This window comes from Haliaeetus albicilla, chromosome W (assembly GCF_947461875.1).
Source record: "Haliaeetus albicilla chromosome W, bHalAlb1.1, whole genome shotgun sequence".
Lineage (NCBI taxonomy): Eukaryota > Metazoa > Chordata > Aves > Accipitriformes > Accipitridae > Haliaeetus > Haliaeetus albicilla.
This window is the reverse complement of record NC_091515.1, coordinates 19,071,160-19,089,199: the sequence shown is the minus strand read 5'-3', so window position 1 is coordinate 19,089,199 and position 18,040 is coordinate 19,071,160. Positions and strand designations below refer to the sequence as shown.

The 18,040-nt window shown below is 43.9% G+C and overlaps 1 protein-coding gene across 2 annotated transcripts in view; it reads right to left on the bottom strand.

Moving 5' to 3' along the window:
* Window positions 1-14,056, bottom strand: part of LOC138683431 (adenomatous polyposis coli protein-like) — a 148,769-nt gene extending 134,713 nt beyond the window's left edge. Inside the window, exon 1 of one of the 2 annotated variants that reach the window (XM_069775168.1) lies at window positions 13,988-14,056. The gene's annotated coding sequence lies outside the window, so the exon portion shown is untranslated. The remainder of the gene's footprint in view (window positions 1-13,987) is intronic. The other variant, XM_069775166.1, reaches the window with a different exon arrangement.
* Window positions 14,057-18,040: the final 3,984 nt, after the last annotated feature.

The following is an 18,040-nucleotide window of genomic DNA, read 5'->3' as shown; positions in this document are numbered from 1 at the left end:
ACGATTCTCTCCCCCAGCCCACTGGGGGGGGGGGGGGAGTGAGTGAGCAGCTGTGTGGTGCTTAGTTACCAGCTAGGGTGTATTGGCTTTGTGTGGCAAGGTTTTGGTAGCTGGGGGGGTTACAGGGGTGGCTTCTGTAAGAAGCTGCTGGAAGCTTCCCCTGTGTCCAAGAGAGCCAATACCAGCCAGCTCTAAGATGGACCCGCCACCGGCCAAGGCTGAGCCAATCAGCAATAGTGGTAACGCCTCTGTAATAACATTTTTAAGAAGGGAAAAAAGTTGCTGGGACGGAAACGGCAGCCAGAGAGAGGAGTGAGAACATGTAAGAGAAACAACCCTGCAGACACCAAGGTCAGTGAAGAAGGAGGGGGAGGAGATGCTCCAGGTGCCGGAGCAGAGATTCCCCTGCAGCCTGTGGTGAAGACCATGGCGAGGCAGGCTGTCCCCCTGCAGTCCATGGAGGTCCATGGTGGAGCAGATATCCACCTGCAGCCTGTGGAGGACCCCACGCCAGAGCAGGTGGGTTCCCGAAGGAGGCTGTGACCCCGTGGGAACCCCGCGCTGGAGCAGGCTCCTGGCAGGACCTGCGGATCTGTGGAGAGAGGAGCCCACGGAGCAGGTTTTCTGGCAGGACTTGTGACCCCGTGGGGGACCCACGCTGGAGCAGTGTACTCCTGAAGGACTGCACACCGTGGAAAGGACCCATGCTGGAGCAGTTCATGAAGAACTGCAGCCCGTGGGAAGGACCCACGTTGGAGAAGTTTGTGGAGGACTGTCTCCCATGGATGGGACCCCATGCTGGAGCAGGGGAAGAGTGTGATGAGTCCTCCCCCTGAGGAGGGTGAAGCGGCAGAAAATAACATGTGATGAACTGACCGTAAACCCCATTCCCCAGTGCCGCTGGGGGGCTTGGTAGAGAATCCGGAAGTGGAGTTGTGCCCAGGAAGAAGGGAGGGGTGGAGGGAAGGTGTTCTGAGATTTGGGTTTATTTCTCATTACCTTACTCTGGTTGATTTGTAATAAATTGAGTTAATTTTCCCCAAGCTGAGTCTGTTTTGCCTGTGATGGTAATTGGTGAGTGATCTCTCCTGTCCTTATCTCGACCCACAAGCCCTTTGTTATATTTTCTCTCCCCTGTCCAGCTGAGGAGGGGGAGTGATAGAATGGCTTTGGTGGGCACCTGGTGTCCAGCCAGGGTCAACCCACCACACAGGGTTAAACCAGGACACCATGAGATGGTGGAATTCAGGATCCCGAGAGCAGGGAGGAGGGTGAAAAGCAAGCTCACAACCCTGGACTTGAGGAGAGCAGACTTTGGCCTCTCTGAGGATTTGCTTGGAAGAGTCCCATGGGATAAGGCCCTGGAGGGAAGAGGGGGCCCAAGAAATCTGGTTAATATTCAAGGATCACCTCCTCCAAGCTCAAGAGTGGTCCATCCCAATGAATACAAAGTTAGGCAAAAATGCCAGGAGGCCTGCATGGATGAACAAGGAGCTTCTGGCAAAACTCAAACATGAAAAGGAAGTATACAGAAGGTGGAATCAGGGACAGGTAATGTGGGAGGATGTGGTGGGTTGACCTTGGCTGGCTGCCATACCCCCATCCAGCTGCAATCTCATTCCTCCTCAATAGGATGAGAGGAGAAAATAAGATAGAAAAACTTGCGGGTCAAGATAAAGACAGGGAGATCACTTACCAATTACCATCATGGACAAAACAGACTTGACATGGGGAAAATTAATTTTAATTGGCAATAAATTACATTTGAGTAGGATAGTGAGAAACAAAGACAAAAACTAAAAACACCTTCCTCCTACCTACCTCCTTCCCATGCTCAACTGCATTCCTGACTCCTCCACCTCCTTCCTGTCCCCACCACCCTGAGCAGCACAAGGTGGGGGAAGGTTGTGGTCAGTTCATAATAGTTCCTCTCTGCTGCTCCTTCCTCATCACCCTTTTCCCCTGCTCCAGCATGGAATCCCTCCCATGGGCTGTAGCTTCCTTCAGGGCATATCCATCTGCTCTGGCTGGGGTCTTCCATGGGCTGCACTGTTGATATCTCTTCCCCCTGGCATTCTTCACTGACCTTTGTGTCTGCAGGTTTTTTGGGGTTTTTTTTTTTAATACACTTTTTTCTCACTTATTTCTCAACTGCTATGCAGTGGGTTTTATCCTCTGTTAAATAGGTTATCGCAGAGGTTCCATCAGCTTCATTGATTGGCTGAGCTTTGGCAAGTGGTGGGTCTGTTCTGGCTCTGTCTGGCACAAGGGCAGCCCATGGTCTCTTCTCACAGAGGCCACACCTGCCACCCCCCCCCCCCCCAAAACCTTGCCAGATAAACCCAATACAAGGGAATATAGAGGCACTGTCTGAGCATGCAGAGACACAGTTAGGAAAGCCAAAGCCCACTTGGAGTTCAATCTGATGAGGGACATCAAGAAGGGCTCCTATAAGTACATAGGTGACAAAAGGAAGGCTAGGGAAAATATGGGCCCACTGCTGAATGAGATGGGGGATCTGGTTACACAGGACATGGAAGAGGCTGAGGTACTGAATGCCTTCTTTCCCTCAGTCTTTACTAGCAAGACTGGCCTTCAGGAATCCCAGGTCCCAGAGAGAAAACATGGAGCAAGGAAGATGTACCCTTGGTGGAAGAAGTTCAGGTCAGGGAATACTTAAGCAAATTGGACATACATAAGTCCATGGGCCCTAATAGGATGCACCCACAAGTGCTGGGGGAGCTGGCTGATGTCATTGCAAGGCCACTCTCAATCTTTGATCAATCATGGCGATTGGGAAAAATGCCCAAAGACTGGAGGAAAACAAATGTCCCTCCTATCTTCAAGAAGGACTTGGGGAACTACAGTCCAGTCAGCCTCACTTCAATCCCTGGGAAGGTGATCAAGCAGCTAATCCTGGGAAACATTTCCAGGCACATGAAGGACAAGAAGAGGATTTGGAATAGTCTCCAAGGATTCGCCAAGGGGAGGACTAAGGATTTGCAAATTTCTATGATGAAGTGACTGACTTGGTAGATCAGGAGAGAGCAGTGGGTATCATCTACCTTGACATGTGTAAGGTGTTTGACACTGTCTCCCATAACATTCTCATAGACAAGCTGCTGATGTATGGGCTGGATGAGCAGGTGAGTTCAAAACTGACTGAACGGCTGGGCCCAGAGAGTGGTGGTCAGTGGCACAAAGTCTAGTTGGAGGCCAGTAACTAGTGGTGTACCCCAGGGGTCTATACTGGGTCCAGTGGAGTGAGACCCAGATCATCCAAGGAACCATTTCATAGTAAAGGAATAGGCTTAAGAAAGCAAGAACACTTCTAAAACAAAAGTTAATCCAAAAATCTGACATTAATCATTATATTTAATGATTAATACATCTGTTAGCAGGAAAACTGCATGCTGACTACACATCTATGAAGGGTCTAGAGAACAAGTCTTATAAGGAGCAGCTGAGGGAACTGGGGTTGTTTAGTCTAGAGAAAAGGAGGCTGAGGGGAGACCTTATCGCTCTCTGCAACTACCTGAAAGGAGGTTGTAGTGAGGTGGGTCTGGGTCTCTTCTCCCAAGTAACAAGTGATAGGACAAGAGGAAATGGCCTCAAGTTGCGCCAGGGGAGATTTAGATTGGATATTAGGAAAAATTTCTTCACCAAAAGGGTTGGCAAGCATTGGAACAGGCTGCCCAGGGCAGTGGTTGAGTCACCATCCCTGGAGGTATTTAAAAGATGTGTAGACATGGCGCTTAGGGACATGGTTTAGTGGTAGACTGGGTAGTGTTAGGTTAGCGGTTGGACTCAATGATCTTAAGGGTCTTTTCCAACCTCTATGATTCTATGAAATTTTACTGAATAGTTTATAACTGCTAGTGATTCAAATTTGTGACTTCCCCTACCTTTGCAGCCATCAACACCAACATGAGGACCAAAAAATTTTGCAAAACCAAAAAACGTTTAATTTTCAAAATGCATCTGATACTGATACGGGGTTTTAGAAACTACAGAAGAGATTTATTCTGATTAGCATAAACCAAGACAAATAAACATCAACAATATTATATTGATATGCTAGCAACTTGAGGCAAAGGGGAAATTCTGTGCAAGACATATCAGAATTTAAATCCTTTAAGAGAGCCCTGCTATAACTGGTCTCCAATGAGCCACTGATTAACTCTGTTTTTATTCAGATACTGTACACACTAAACAGAAGATTTTGAACTTGTTTGATTAAACTATTTTGCTCCATTTTCAGAAGGTATGTCTTGTTTCACAGTTGAACAAGTCTTACCCTATTCCAAGGGACATTATACATACGCAAAGCAATGGAGGTAACTGTTGCCGATAGAAGTGCTGATTAAGACTGCTACAGTTAAAAATTATGCTTTCTAATATTCTATTTTCAGATGGTTCAAGTCAGCAAGGAATGGATTGCATTATTACATAAATCAGAAATATGCTTTTTTTTTATTCTAGAAGGGTTGGGGTTTTTTTAAATGCAAAAAATGTTTCTGTATTTCAAGCAGTCTAACAGCAGTTATTCAAATAAAAGCTGTTATTCCACACTATTGGAAGAAACCTTGATCATTAAAGTATCTATTAGGATAACAAGTCATGATTGATTCTTGTACAACATGAACATAACCTGCTCAAATTCTTATACCATAGCCCTCAGAAAAGCTTCATTCCTATAATAAGAAAGTTACTACAGTCCAGGACAGTACTGTTATGTGCAAATAAAATTTCTTTTAGAAGTTAGGAACTATGAGTCTTGTCTCTGAAATACTGAATTCCAAGGCAACTAAGTGGGGATCAACACAGTAAATTTATTTCCCAAAACATTGTTCATATACTCTCACACATGTCCAAAGTGTATTGGCTTTGTGTGGCAAGGTTTTAGTAGCAGGGGGGGTTACAGGGGTGGCTTCTGTAAGAAGCTGCTGGAAGCTTCCCCTGTGTCCAAGAGAGCCAATACCAGCCAGCTCTAAGATGGACCCGCCACCGGCCTAGGCCGAGCCAATCAGCAATAGTGGTAACACCTCTGTGATAACATTTTTTAAGAAGGAAAAAAGTTGCTGGGACGGAAACGGCAGCCAGAGAGAGGAGTGAGAACATGTAAGAGAAACAAGCCTGCGGACACCAAGGTCAGTGAAGAAGGAGGGGGAGGAGATGCTCCAGGCGCCGGAGCAGAGATTCCCCTGCAGCCCATGGTGAAGACCATGGTGAGGCAGGCTGTCCCCCTGCAGTCCATGGAGGTCCACGGTGGAGCAGATCTCCACCTGCAGCCTGTGGAGGACCCCACGCAGGAGCAGGTGGGTTCCCGAAGGAGGCTGTGACCCCATGGGAACCCCATGCTGGAGCAGGCTCCTGGCAGGACCTGCGGATCTGTGGAGAGAGGACCCCACGGAGCAGGTTTTCTGGCAGGACTTGTGACCCCGTGGGGGACCCACGCTAGAGCAGTGTGCTCCTGAAGGACTGCACACCATGGAAAGGACCCATGCTGCAGCAGTTCGTGAAGAACTGCAGCCCGTGGGAAGGGCCCACGTTGGAGAAGTTCGTGGAGGACTGTCTCCCATGGGAGGGACCCCATGCTGGAGCAGGGGAAGAGTGTGATGAGTCCTCCCCCTGAGGAGGGTGAAGCGGCAGAAAATAACATGTGATGAACTGACCGTAAACCCCATTCCCCAGTGCCGCTGGGGGGCTTGGTAGAGAATCCGGAAGTGGAGTTGTGCCCAGGAAGAAGGGAGGGGTGGAGGGAAGGTGTTCTGAGATTTGGTTTTATTTCTCATTACCTTACTCTGGTTGATTTGTAATAAATTGAGTTAATTTTCCCCAAGCTGAGTCTGTTTTGCCTGTGATGGTAATTAGCGAATGATCTCTCCTGTCCTTATCTCAACCCACAAGCTTTTTGTTATATTTTTCTCTCCCCTGTCCAGCTGAGGATGGGGGAGTGATAGAACAGCTTTGGTGGGCACCTGGCATCCAGCTAGGGTTAACCCATCACAGTCTTTTCAGCTGCTTCCCTGACACCAGCAAAGGTCGCACGCGCAAAAGCAAAGAAAAAACAAATGATGTTATTCTCTACTTCCCATCAGCAGGCGATGTCTAGCCGCTTCTCGGGAAGCAGGGCTTCAGTACGTGTAGTGGTTGCTCCGGAAGACAAAAATGCCCCCCTTCCGTCTCCCTTTACTTAGCTTTTATATCTGAGCTGACGTCATATGGTATGGAATATCTGTTTGGTTAGTTTAGGTCAGCTGTCCTGGTTATGTCCCCTCCCAAGATCTTGACCTGCCCCAGCCTGCTGTTGAGGGGGGGGCAAAAATGTTGGAGAGACAGCCTTGATGCTGTGCCAGCATTGCTCAGCAGTAGCCAAAACACTGGTGTGCTATCAACACCTTTCTAGCTACTGATGCAGAGCACAGCACTATGAGGGCTGCTATGGGGAGCGTTAACTCCATCTCAGCCAGACCCAATACACAAAGAAAGGTACATTAGTGTTAAACACACAATAAGGACTTCCTAGAATTTGCATTTAATATGCAAGTAGTTTATATATTAAAAAAGTACAGAATATCCATGGAAAAAGATTATCCAATTTTGCAACACAGAATTCGCATATGTGAACAAAGTCATTTCAATATATAGTCCTCTTACAACCTGTACGAGTATATGCTATTATAAAGGAGCAGATGTAAGTTCAGCCTTTGAGTCTACCTTAAAGAAGGAATAACTAAAACCCCAAAACCAAGAAACCACTGATATAAGTACAGATATTCACTCCCCTCAACTTTTCAATATAGCTTGTTCTGCAGCACCCTACTCTGTTTCTGTTAATTACAGCATATAACTACTCCTTTAACCATCAACAGCTTTCCTTAGATTCTCCTCCAAATCCAAGCACAACTGGCATGAAAGGTAACAGTATTCATATCAAACAGCACAAGGTTGGCAAATCAGTCTGTTCCAAGAGCAAATAACAGCTGCAAGATAAGACATTGTGAGCAAGAACCTTACACCCACAGTGCAGTAACAGCTTCTTATAACAGACAGGACAACCATAGTTATAATTGGTATATTATAAAGAAGAAAATTATTAATTATCCTAAACAGAGAAAGCTGCACATTTTTTATGAAGACTAGTTATGAAAAACCTCATAAAAACACAAACAAGAAACCCTCTTTGCAACAAAATATCTCTGCTCACTATGTGCCACGTTTCCTTGTTTTTATTAATAACCTACATTTTTGTGGAAATAATTACAATACAAAGCCATTTTACATAAAGCTACTAAGATAGGCAGACTCCTAGTAATAGTTCTCACGTATAACAATTTGACCCTATGACTCAAGATTACTATTTCTCCAAGGATAACAGAAGTGGCAATATGGATCGAGATCTGTTCAGGTATATACACCAGAACACAAAGTCCGTGACCAAACAGGTTTCTACTAAAGCTATAGGGATACGTTTAATATTACGGTACTTTTGATTTCATCACCATGCTTGAACCTCAGTTCTTGTTTACATAACCAGAGAGCCTCAGTCCACAACATATTTATTTCCTCTAATACTTATCTTCCCATATTCCCAGAAATCAGTTCTCAACTGCATAGCAAGAAAAGAAACTCATAAATGAGATAAACCAAAATGAGAAAGAGGAATCAATTTCAATCTAATAGCTGCAAGTCCCATCCCGACACACTTACTCAGGCATTCAAATAATTTTATTTGATAAAAGTCATCCCACTATCTAAACAGTAAGTTTGCAATATAAATGCAAACTCCAGTAGAGCCTGTAACAAAACTAATTGGGGGGGGTGGGGGTGCGCTTGAGGGAAATACTTGTTATTGATCAATTTAATTCAATTTACAGTATAAACAAAAAAGCTGAAAAATCTTACTCCAAGAAATAGCAGCCAAACATGATGAAGTCATAAAACTCTTTATATGACCAACTTAACTGAAAGGGGGGGAGCTGATGACAACACGTGCAAGGTAACTAAATTTCTATATAAAATTTAAACACACCAGGCTCTCATGTATATTTTTATTTATATACATGACCAAGAAAAACATTGCTTAGTTTAAACACTCTTAACTTAAAGGGCATCAGCTATGTGGGATCACCACAGCAGGGTTGGTGGTTTTTTTTTTTGGGGGGGGGGGGGGGGGGAAGCTTGTGTGACCCCAAGAACCTTTTCCATTAATAAAGGGAGAGTCAACTCACAATTTATGCTTTCAGGGTTTCTTTGCATTCCTGTCATACAACAATGAGAAGTTCTAGTTTCCTTCCAGTCCGCTCCACACACCAGTTACTACGAAAAGACCAATCTGCTAACAGCCAAATTAAGTTTTGTGAAACTCAGCACCTTTCAGAATCTATTTGAAGGAAACAACACTCATAGCATTAACTGCACAAATAAAGATTTTATTGATCTCTGCTTTCCAGAAAGCGTGCAACTTTCACACAAACGATTTAATCTCATGAACTAAGCCTTGAGCGATGTTTTATTGTGCCACTGGCATTCTACTACAGGATAAGAATAAAGAGTTCATATCTGAGGGGAAAAAAAATAATAAACTCACAGCATTAACAGAAGCATTGTTGTCCTATTTCACATAAACCTAAATCCTTTTTAAGCTGAATTATCAAGTCCACCTAAGTAAGGCCTATTCTTCTATTAGAGATTAATAGTTCTATCAATTTGAGATAAAAAGGCATCCCTAAAAAAAATAGCATTACACTTATGAACAATACTTCAAAATGCTATTTAGCCTCAAACTTTAGTGTTTTACCTTACTGTTACAATAGGAGTCAAACTATTCATGCTCTAATACAACTATATTAACTAGTTTAAAAATATGTTCTTGTATACTGAATTTTACTCCTCACCTTGTGAAAATCCACATGACAAAGGCAAAAATAAATTATCTCTAGTCTCAAAGCATTCATACTTTTGAACTTTCTTACTTCCACTAGCAATAATTAACATTAAACAATCAGCCTCTAATGAAGACGAACATACTCATAGAACCCTATTAATCTTTGGCTGTCAAGTCAAATTAGCATAGACTAGCCTTGTGACTATGTCCAGCAAATAGTATCAGAGGTACTATTATAGTAGCACATGCAGATAAGAAAGCAAGTACCGTTCTTTAAATTTTCCGACTGCCTACCTCTCCCATAAGCTTTAACAGAAAATAGCACCCCCCACTCAATATAGGCCTCTGACATTGAGTGAATGCTTATTGCCTAGTGGCTTCATCCTCCAGCTACACCTGATGCAAGCTTTCAACTAAAACTGAGTTATTACTATCCAACAATTAAAATAGAATTCTACAACAGCACAGCATCAGTTGCTATTGAAGTCACTATCACAGGTTTTTAACACTATTTTAGTAAACTGGTATTTATAGTCGTAATCCAAATTAATTAGGACCAAAAACCCAGCAGCGTGTGGTATTAAATAGCAGAACACCAGAAGTTGAGTATGTGAATCAGGGGTCAAAGCTAAGTTTATACAGTGCTTTTGCTTTCCCATTATTGGCAATAAATGAAGATAATATGATTTCAAACAGCAAACTACTAGAAGATCCATTCAAAGATTAGTTACAACTACTGGATTGTCATTTCCAAGCTGAGTCCTCCTACATTCATTTAGTAAGGTCAGGTTGCCTCTTTTAAACCTACAATAGAGACTTCATTAAAAGCTAAATTCAGGTGCATCACAGGATTTTACCATTCAAAATACTGATAACCTCATTAAAATGAGATTAGTGATGTGTTTTACTTGCCACGTTTTTTATCTATCTAATTTCAGTCCATTCATTCATTACTCATTCAGTCATTGTCATATAAGCTACTAGAAATGCACTGTGAAAACATGGCAGTTTGAAACAGAAGAGAGACTGTATTGGCTTTGTGTGGCAAGGTTTTGGTAGCTGGGGGGGTTACAGGGGTGGCTTCTGTAAGAAGCTGCTGGAAGCTTCCCCTGTGTCCAAGAGAGCCAATACCAGCCAGCTCTAAGATGGACCCGCCACCGGCCAAGGCTGAGCCAATCAGCAATAGTGGTAATGCCTCTGTGATAACATTTTTAAGAAGGAAAAAAGTTGAGACGGGGAGAAACAGCTGCCAGAGAGAGGAGTGAGAACATGTAAGAGAAACAACCCTGCAGACACCAAGGTCAGTGAAGAAGGAGGGGGAGGAGATGCTCCAGGCGCCGGAGCAGAGATTCCCCTGCAGCCCATGGTGAAGACCATGGTGAGGCAGGCTGTCCCCCTGCAGTCCAGGGAGGTCCATGGTGGAGCAGATCTCCACCTGCAGCCCGGGGAGGACCCCACGCCAGAGCAGGTGGGTTCCCGAAGGAGGCTGTGACCCCGTGGGAACCCCGCGCTGGAGCAGGCTCCTGGCAGGACCTGCGGATCTGTGGAGAGAGGACCCCACGGAGCAGGTTTTCTGGCAGGACTTGTGACCCCGTGGGGGACCCACGCTGGAGCAGTGTGCTCCTGAAGGACTGCACACCATGGAAGGGACCCATGCTGGAGCAGTTCGTGAAGAACTGCAGCCCATGGGAAGGACCCACGTTGGAGAAGTTCGTGGAGGACTGTCTCCCATGGATGGGACCCCATGCTGGAGCAGGGGAAGAGTGTGATGAGTCCTCCCCCTGAGGAGGGTGAAGCGGCAGAAAATAACATGTGATGAACTGACCGTAAACCCCATTCCCCGTCCCCCTGTGCCGCTGGGGGGGTTTGGTAGAGAAATCCTGGAGTGAAGTTGTGCCTGGGAAGAAGGGAGGGGTGGAGGGAAGGTGTTCTGAGATTTGGTTTTATTTCTCATTACCTTACTCTGGTTGATTTGTAATAAATTGAGTTAATTTTCCCCAAGCTGAGTCTGTTTTGCCTGTGATGGTAATTGGTGAGTGATCTCTCCTGTCCTTATCTTGACCCACAAGCCCTTTGTTATATTTTCTCTCCCCTGTCCAGCTGAGGAGGGGGAGTGATAGAATGGCTTTGGTGGGCACCTGGCAGCCAGCCAGGGTCAACCCACCACAGAGACATTGCTTTCTACTGTCCAAATTAAATTGGGACAACTCAAAGGAGAATGGCAAGGCCTCAGTTTCAGATGGGGTGAGAGAGTTTCCTGGAATTCATTAATTTCTACCATATAATGCTATGAAAAATTCTATAGCAGTGGTGAAAAACAGAAACTTGCACACTATACTAAACCAATTGTATGCTCTCGCATGCCAGTCATGATACTTCATAACAACTTGCTACCATAAAGTATTTCAAAAAGCACATAACACCGGTATGAATAGTTCTATTGTTACCAAGCTGCCTGAAACAGGACAAGTTAACTAATAAGACAATCCAAACTATTTTGGTTTTACTCAAAGTAAGAATTTTCGGTCTAGCCAAAATAAAGTTAGCCAGATCTAGGTTTTTTCCCCCATTTGATCATTATAGGATTAAAAAAAAGTTTTATTTAGTATTGATATGATCATGGAAGGACACAACTCCCTCACCCAAAAGATTAAGTAGATATAAGAAGGCTCTAGAAGTAACCTAGAAGTCTTTACAAAAGTAAAAAATTATATACAAATGCATATGTGTATATATATATTAAAAAAAAATCTTTTGAAAGCATCCATAAGGTACTATAAGTGCAAGATACAGGTGTTCACTTGGGCTAACAGCTATTAGTTTAGTACTAGTACTGACCAAAACAGTATCTAAAGTTTTGTGCACATGGTAGCACAGCACATCCTTGAGGGTGTTAGTTTGACATTCTAAGGAAACTTTGTTATCTTAGTTACTTGACAAGTATTGTGTAACAGATATCTAGGTATCAAAACTTCACATACGCGAGCGTGTATTTCATTACATTTGCTAAGTTACATTCTTATGCTCCACAGTGTTTGCTACTGCACTGTTATAGAAATAAAAATCAATCATCATCTATGCCACCATTTGAATTTCCTGAGTTTAGTTCATTCTCCCCCCCCCCCCCCAATTATACCACTAAGTATAAATACTTTTTACCAAGTAACCAATTTATATTTTGGAACTGAAACCATCCAAGTAGAGTAAGCACTTGTAATTGCAAAGTCCTTTTCATTGAGCAGAAATATTCTATAGCCTTCATCATAACAAGGAAGTTGAAGCATTACAACCACCTCATAACATTCACTTTAATGATACTTCTTGAGCGCTTAGGATTGGATAAAACCATTTGGCATACAATTTTTGTCAAACAGTTTAAAAATAAGATTACAGCATCTGAAGACAATAGGAGAAAGAGTTCTGTTTCTTCGTCATTTCAATTAGTGACAATCTTAATCAATCCTTGCAGTAGTCCTAACTTACCAAAGCGTTATTTCTAGTAGTGATATCAATTCAGACATAACCTCCTGAAGCAAAGCTTTCAAATATGTGCTTCTCCACTGGTACACAGAAATCTTCTTTTGTTGATTAGTAGTTGGTAGAGCCAACACATGAAATCAAAATTTCTGCAGAAATTTTATTTTTAGGAAAGTTAAAAGTTTGGGGTTTTTTTTTTTCCCCCCCCCACAGTTTTACTAATAGGCCTGTCTTCCCAGTTTTACAAGCCACTATCTATCATAGAGGTCATAATTATTATTGGTGGCAGGAGGACAAGTCAGTTATGTAGTTTAGTACACTTGCATCTTCACTTCTCCCTTCCCCTATAGCTGCACAATGAAACTGACTTTTATAGAATTCTGAATTATTTTGCTTTACATTCAATCACTTCTGAAGCTATAAATTGCATTTGAGGCAAGAATTACTTCAGAAACTGAGGGTGTAGTCAGACACACTTGTACAGATCCACCCCTCATTACAAGAGAATAGGAAGAAAACATAACAGAAGAAATAACCCCTACTAACAGAGAGCTTTGAAGTCAAAGACTAATCTAACAGTTACAGAAAGGTTTTGCAGTTGAAGGACTTCAAATATAAATATCTTTTCACAGGAGAAGCTAGTTCGTGTGCCTTACTACTATTGCCTTTGTATTCCAGCAGTATCTTAGTTATCAAATATCTGCAAACTTCTAGTCCAATTTTAAAGTATAAAAGGATCAAATAAAGTCAACTCACATTTTACAGCTAAAAAGCTAGCAATAGCTTCATTATTTAACACCTACAAGATCAGACTCCTACTGCGTGAGGGGCAGCACCCACAGGAGACAGCCCCTATCCCAGAACAATGACAATCTAGCCAGACCACGGAAAAACAGAAGGCAAGGGACAGGAGCAGGTAGCCTCAGGAAGAAGCACACACAAGTCTTTGTCAGACTGATGCCTGGTTCAAACTCATCTTTCCCCCATCCTGCCTCGCAGTAACGAGCTCGCTCGCCCATTTTCTGAAGGGGCCATTTAGTGAATAACTACCGTGGTGTCAGCCAGTGCACCCGGGAAGGACAGTCATAATATAAATCCGAAGCGAGGGCCGGCAGAAGCGGAGACAGGGCGGGGGGGGGGGGGGGGGGGGGAGGGGGCTGCCACTGGCGGGTACTGCTTGCAAGAACGAAGGGGGAAGGACTGCTGCCCGGGGAAGCGGGCAGTGTCCATCAGGGGCCATCTCTTCCACCGACAGTCACTCACCTGCTGACGCACTCTCCCCACCCAGTAGCTGCTGCAGCAGCAGCGCCGCCGCCACGATTCCTCCGATTCCTCCCACCGCCACAGACCCACAAAGCCAAAGGCGGCGCCCCTCAGCCGGGGGGCCCGGTCGCGCATAAGGAGCAAGGGCCCAGCAGCCACCCCTCTCCCTCATCGGCGAAGGCTAGTCCCTGACCTGTCTCCCCAGCTCCTCATCCCTCCAGCAGGCTCCAGGCATCCCCAACCATCTCACCAGCTTCTACATGGGCTCAACCTCTACCTGGCAGTAACATCCCTCAGACACACCCGAACAAAGACGCATGAACCCAACAACCCAAACACACCCCCTCACTCACTCACTTCCTCGGACTAATGTCCCCACCACCATCTTGCCCACGATGCGCACGCAGGCGCAACCGAGGCTTCTGCAGCCGAGGCGCGCATGCGCGAGGGCCTTAACTCCTCTGCGCCCTTCTCTTGGTACACACCTGCTGTGAAGGGTGGGTTGTAGCGAAGGAGGGGTGAAGGGTGAGGCAGGGTGGCTGTTATCCACCACTAGCTGCTTTCGCAGCTCCTGGCTGTGGCGTGGGGCTGGAGCAGGTTCTGAGCGCGGCGAGCTCCTTTTCTCACAGGGAGATCTGGAGGTACACAGGCTGTGTTGTGCTGTGCTGGCAGGGCAAAGCTACCAGACAGTGAGAGCCCTAAGCAGTATTCAAATAGGGACAGCACGTACTGGGTCTGGCTGGGATGGAGTTAACTTTCTTCATAGCAGCCTGTATGGTGCTGTGTTTTGGATTTATGGCTAAAACACTGTTGATAACACACCAGTGTTTTGGCTATTACTGAATAGTCCTTACATAGGGTCAAAGCTTTCTCTGTTTCTCACTTTACCCACCCTGCTCCCCTGCCCCCAGTGAGTGGGCTGGGGGTGTGCAAGAGGTTAGGAGAGGACACAGCTGTGACAGCTCACCTGAATTGGCCAAAGGGGTATTCCATACCAATAACCTCAAGCTCAATTAAAAAAAAAAAAAAGAAAACCAAAGAAACAAACAAACCACAGCAGCAACAAAACAACATCGGGGGTGTTGTATTCTAAGGTAGCTGTTGGTCAGAGACTGGCTGGGCATCAGCCTGCTTGTGGGAGGTTGTGAGTGATTGCCTTCTGATTCTTTCCCCTGTGAAAAACAAGATGCTAACTGCAATACAACTTGCTTAGAAGAATGAACGCAACCTGGGACTATGAGCTTTTACCTCAGGGTCTACATGACCAAAAGACACAACCTAAGCCAGCTCTTGCCAGCTGAGAACATCCCATACCAACAACAAAAAATAGAAGATTAACCCTTCAATGGAACCAGGCATATAACCTCAGCCAGAACTGCAATCGACCGGAATCCAGGATAAACCCCACCACCACCTGCATGGGACATCAGTTTAGAACAGTGAGGATTAACACACCACTGACCATATGTCTGTACCACCTGCACAGGACAAGCATGTATTGATCCCGCATGGGACAAGTATATACCGATTATGCAAGCAATAGTAACTGATTAGCTCACACCTTAACATGAGAAATTTGATTGGTCTACACAACTGTATTGTAACATACATAAACCCTGCTTTCCTCTATATCGAGGTACCCCATGCATTAGGCTGGGGCACTACTATGTGCATAGCTAAAATAAAAGAATAAATTCCCTTGGTAATTCTATGCTGACCCCTAGGGTTTTGGAATCTGGGATATCGAGGATCCGAGGCTCACTATACTCCAACTGAAAAAGAGATATTGGCAGCATATGAAGGAGTTCGAGCTGCCTCAGAAGTGGTTGGTACTGAAACAAACTGGCAGGAGTATAAGAAAATAGCTGTTTTGAAGTATCAGCAAGAAAAGGCACATGGTAAGATTAAATAAAACAGAAGAAAGTTTGACTTATCCTTTTGATTTTGGAGTTTCTTTGAGTGCGTTATTTGTTTATGAAAAGTTCTGGATTAAGAGGGAGATTTCTATATGCACACTACACACTACAGTATTTCTTGATGTTGCCCTACTGCAAAGCTTCAGCCCTGACCTATGCAATAATCGTGGACAAAAAAAATTAAGAGAATAGAAAATGACACAGGCTCAGATACAGACTATGTAACGGGAAAAAAACAACAACTCACAACTCTATAATGAAAAGCACACTATTTTTGGTTCATCTTCAGTGAACTCAGTGACGCTGGCTTAATTCCCCCCCCCCCAATCAAACCTTCCTTTCAACAAAGAAAGAAGGCCAAATCAAAAGCATGCTTTCCTATGCGACTTCTGCCTCCTTCTGGAGTTTCTGCATGCTAAATTAAAAATGTAGGGCTATTACAAAAATGTGCACAGGACACATCTATGCAATGATTTATAACAAAAGAAAAGAAGTTTTGTAGAACTTTTGACATTCTATAGATTCCTCCCCCCAAACATCTTTCACCAAAATCCCTCCAGTTTCTGTACAGACACACACTCACACAAAAAATAAATTATTATTTTTCTCACCATCCAGGCTGACTTTTGTTCACCTATTACAAAGCAGCAAAAGTCAGAAACATGTTTTTTTGCTCTGCAAGATCTAACAGATTTTCTTTTCAGTCTCATCATTTATTAATTGTGCCTGCTTGCAGGTTCAATTTGTTTCCTCTTGAAGTCAATACCAAATCACACCAAAGTAGGTATTCATTGGAATATTCATTGGAATTGAAACCAGGTTCTCAATTTCAAGTATTCCCAAATCAGGGAAAGGCTTTGCTACCTCACTACTGCTTTCATGAGAAAAAAGAAATGTTATTACCAAATCACTGTTCTGAGGAAGAGAACTTGGTTTTGCCAGAACAGCCCAGGGATAGACTAACAATTGAAGGAACCATAAGGCCAAGAGCATTTTAATAGAAAATTAACACCTGTTTGGAGGGTTGGAAGAGCAGAGAATACAGATCTCTATTTTCAGAGGAAGACAGTTCGTAGATAAGATTTTAAAGACCCTATAATTTGTCAAGTCTTACACAGAAGAACAAAAGATGACTCAAAATAGTCCAGAAAAAGCGTAATATCTTCAAAGGAGACCAAAAGCTTTGGTTTCCAAATATGTTCCCACAGCTTTCGAGCTTGCTATGCTGCAGGTGAAGAAAGCACATGCTGAAAACTAAAGTGTTCGGCCAACCTAAATGGTATATATGAAAATAAAAGGCACATGTTTTAGAACATCTAGGTCCTGCTGAGGGACTTCTGGAAAGAAAAAAGAATAAGGGGAAAAACATGACTGAAGAATCTGATGTTACTTCAAAATGGAAGCAAAATATTTGTTCTTTTGAACTTATGTATGTGCTTTATTCCATCTTGAAAATATTATTAAAAAAAACAAACACCTTTAAGCCAACTCCCTCTTCCCCTCCCCAAAGCAACCTAAAAAGCTGAGGGCAAGTCAGGACATTCAAATACCTCTTCAAAAAGGTTCCATTACAGGGTCGTGACTTTCCTCCTTTCTTCTAGAGGAAACAACAACATGAGAATTTTTTTGCAAATATAACCATGCTGTCAATGTGCATGTCTCCTTGATTTGCCTAGGGCCTTTGTCTCCTGATTACCTATACTGAACTTAAGCCACCTTTCTCCCATGCTCCCTTCTAAAGTGTCCTAATTCCTTCTGAAAGAAGATCCAGGCAGTTGTCAGAATCATTTGCTGCATGGTGCCCAAGATAAACGGCTTGGTTTCAGTCACTCAAGACAGTCTTCAACATTATCTAACAACCCATGTGTAGTGGTCTTGACCAGAAGACCATTGTACATCAATGAGTTAGTGATCCACATAACAGTTAACCTGAGTAGGGCCAGGCCTGTGCTGCACTATGCTACACGTACAGCTTGGCCTTCAGACCTGTGATGTGCTGCACAGATTCCTTGGCCGCAGGATAAACTCAACCAGCTCATTGTAACAGAGGAGCCTGCAGGCAACTCCCACCTGGTATCAGTGATTACGCCACCTGCATGGCCTTGCCTTTATCTAGGAGTGCAGCAAGTTGTTCCCATGTGAACATCCTTTCTGTTCTGACAGTAGAAAGGGTGAATAAAGTTGTTTCCTTGTAAGGAAATCCTATAATAGCTCCAATGACTGAAATGGGGTAACCCTTTCTACAGATGGGATCTACACAGCATGCTGTGCATGGATCGGAGGCCCGTTCGATGCTTCACAAAATGGGGTTCCCAGCATCTGAAGGGATGTGAGATTATCTACACTATTCTCTCTTTTTTTATAGTACTAGCTCTAATACATAGCATTTTGAATGATACTTTACAGAGTCTAAGTGCCTTTCTTACGGGGATCATAATGGACCAGTAGTATCCCCTGGTGCAAAACACCATTGTGACAGTCTGACAAATTATAG